A 3,886-nucleotide genomic window follows, 5' to 3' on the forward strand; every position below is an offset into this window, starting at 1 on the left:
GAACGGGCTGACATAAGTCTCTTTTAATAGTTTATTTATGAAAGATCTATTTTAATGTTATTATTCTTAAAATACGTTATTTTAATTGTTTATTGCTTCTCTTGTAGTTTATTTATTTCCTTATTTCCTTTCCTCACTGGGATATTTTTCTCTTTTGGAGCCCTTGGGCGTATTACATCCTGCCTCTTTAACTAGGATTATATATATATATATATATATATATATATATATATATATATATATATATATATATATATACATATATATATATATATATATATATATATATATATATATATATATATATATTTATACGTGTGTGTATATATATATTATATATACACATATATGTGTGTATATATATATACATACATACATGTATACATATGTATATATATATATATATATATATATATATTATATATATATATATATATATATACACACTATATATGCGTGTGTGTATTAACAACAATAATAATAATAATAATAATGATAATAATAATAATAGGTCCAAGGGTGGGGAGGTCATGAAATTCCATTCAGAAGTAATAGTCAAGAGGTTTAATAATTAAAATCCTAATTATATAAAATGATCAAATCATACACAATTAGCATTTTGAAAACAAGTCAGACCTTACGAACCATATTTTGTTATAAATCCCACGACAACGAAGACGACGAATTGGTGAATCCTATAACGACTTCGAGAGCCTGGTAACTTCTATCCTCCTTCCCAGAGGAACTCCTTTCACGACAAACCCTCGAATTCTACTGCATCCTAACCACTCCCCAGAGGCACCAAGAAACATTCCAGTCCCCTGGCCTTTTCTCACGATGACCCTGGATGGCCTGCAGGTGATGGGGGAGAGAAGGAGGGATGAGGGAGGGGGGGAAATATAAAGAAATGTAGGAGGAGTCTCGGCTCTGGAACGGGGAACGCTATACGGGAGGCCATGTTTCGCCCGAGTGGCTTCTAGAAGAGGCGACACCCTGCCATTGTTTTTGGCGGGAAAGGACTGTAAAGCGCGGGAAACAGGGCTATTAGGTGGAATCTAGTGACCGGACGGGTTTCTTAAGAGATTTTTCCATTCCACCAATGAGTTTTTAATGTTCCCTCCATCTTGTAATATAAAAAACATTATCCTCTATTGAAATGTCAAATGTGAGAAAACTGGATTAAATATATGTATCCAGGAGACCTTGAATATCCTTTTACTCTGTTTTGCGTATCCGGTTGACATAAATGAATTATGAATAGGATTCCTGTCCTTGCAATCGAAGACAGTGACGTTATTTCGTTACATCATTATGACTGTCCTTGGGGGTAGGAAATCTCGAAGTGATATTTGTTATTCAAGTTGTTTGAAGGAGAAGAAGGAATAAAATTGAGCTGGATTGTGAAACTTTCAAGGAATTATGACATTGTTCTCTTGTCTTGAGTAAGGCCATAGCCTCTTTACCATGGTCTTCCACTGTCTTGAGTTAGAGTTCTCTTGCTTGAGGGTATACTCTGGCTACACTATTCCATCTAATTTCTCTTCATCTTGTTGTGTTAAAGTTTTTATAGTTTATTAAGGAAATATTTATTTTAACGTTGTTACTGTTCTTAAGATATTTTATTTTTCCTTGTTTCCTTTCCTCGCTGGGGTATTTTCCCTGTTGGGGCCCCTGGGCTTATAGCATCCTGCTTTTCCAACTAGGATTGTAGCTTAACAAGTAATAATAATAATAATAATGATAATAATAATAATAATGATAATAATATGTGGATGAGATCATGGTGAGGGGTAGATGGAAATGGTTTGGACATGCTCTTAGTACTCCCCAAGAGAGATTAGTGCACAAAACTTTCAACTGGGCTCCACAAGGCACTAGAAGAGTTGGAAGACCCAGGCCTACGTGGCTGAGAACTATGAAGCGTGAAGTGGGAGATGATAATTGGAGAAGCATTGCATTAATTAAAAGCTCATGATAGAGACGACTGGCGCAATCTAACCGAGGCCCTTTGCGTCAATAGGCGTAGGAGATGATGATGATAACCGAGGCCCTTTGCGTCAATAGGCGTAGGAGATGATGATGATAACCGAGGCCCTTTGCGTCAATAGGCGTAGGAGATGATGATGATAATGATGAAGAGAGATGTTTCTGAAATATAATAATCTAATAAAGGAAGAGATAAATATTTGTTTCTACCTTAGGATATACTAATATAGTAACTAACACAGACAGACAGACATACAGTAGACGCTAAACCTGGCTCTCTATCCTTATCAGATATTTGTATACGAGAATTATCTTATTTTGGACCTCTTTAAAGCCACTGTACTTTATTTAAAGTCTTTGTAAAAATAGGACCTTTATTTGCTCAGATTTTGAATGACTGAATAGTATTATATTTCTTAATGATGATAAAATTTATATTATTATTTTTTCTTTTTTTTAGATTTTATTTTTTCAATATTCTTCTGGTGAAAGGTATTGTGTATACTCGGTTCGATCCCGTTTAGACAGAATTTTATTATTATTATTATTATTATTATTATTATTATTATTATTTGGTGCTGTTGATGTTTATTTATTTATTTATTATTATTATTATTATTATTATTATTGTGGTGGGTTTCAGTATGTTGGGAAAATGGGTAGTAGCAATCCCATCCTGAAAGACGTATGGTGTAGGGGTAACAACCTCACCCCTATAAATACTTGCTAAAATAGGAAGGATATATACAGTATATATATATATATACATATATATATATATATATATATATATATATATATATATATATCTGAGTAGGGATACTTTAAAGTGCTGCCACGATCAACGAAGCTGGACTAGTCAGGGCCACATATACTAGGTTGTTTTACTGTGAGCGATCAGACGAAAATCTCCCACCATCACCAATCTGCACTAGCCAGCGTGGTGATGAAAACTGGCCAAACCCCAGACATGAATAAGGATATGTCTGAAGCCTTTGTCCTGCAGTGGACTAAAAACGGCTGCCTTTGTTGTTTTGTATATACTATATATATATATATATATATATATATATATATATATATATATATATATATAAATATATATATATGTATACTGTATATATATGTATATATATATATATATATATATATATATATATATATATATATATATATATATGGATGAGATCATGGTGAAGGGTAGATGGAGATGGTTTGGGCATGCTTTTCGCACTCCCAAAGAGAAATTAGCTTACTTTTAACTGGGCTCCACAAGGCACTAGAAGAGTTGGAAGACCCAGGCCTACATGGCTGAGGACTATGAAGCGTGAAGTGAGAGATGATGAGTGGAGAAGCATTGAATTAAAAGCTCAAGATAGAGACGACTAACGAAATCTAACCGAGGCCCTTTGCGTCAATAGGCGTAGGAGGAGATGATATACAGTATATATATATATATATATATATATATATATATATATATATATATATATATGTGTATATATATATATGTGTATATATATATATATATATATATATATATATATATATATATATATAAATTTCTACCTCATACTTGGAATCGAACACTGGCCTCTCGTGGCATGGTTGGTATCGACCTGGCCTTTCATTAGAAGGGGCCAGCGTTCGATCCCAAGTATGAGGTAGAAATTTATTTCTATCTGAACACGATGTTGTGTTGATATTTATCCATATATATAGGTAGCGGGTAAGGGAGTGTCATTGTTCTCTAAATCTCTATATGTATGTTCGTACGTTTGCTTTCCCTATAAAATGTAAAGAAACCTCTCTCAATAAATCAGTCCTCTGAAGAAGTATCACGAAACTAGTCAGGACTTAAGCGTATATTTCGTATTTTCATTTTCCCTGTGGTTCTTCT

General features: G+C 33.4%; 1 pseudogene; it reads right to left on the bottom strand.

The window, feature by feature from the left end:
- LOC137625695 (neurotrophin 1-like) overlaps positions 1-801 on the bottom strand; it is a 31,665-nt pseudogene extending 30,864 nt beyond the window's left edge.
- Positions 802-3,886: the final 3,085 nt, after the last annotated feature.

This window comes from Palaemon carinicauda, chromosome 32 (genome assembly GCF_036898095.1).
Source record: "Palaemon carinicauda isolate YSFRI2023 chromosome 32, ASM3689809v2, whole genome shotgun sequence".
Lineage (NCBI taxonomy): Eukaryota > Metazoa > Arthropoda > Malacostraca > Decapoda > Palaemonidae > Palaemon > Palaemon carinicauda.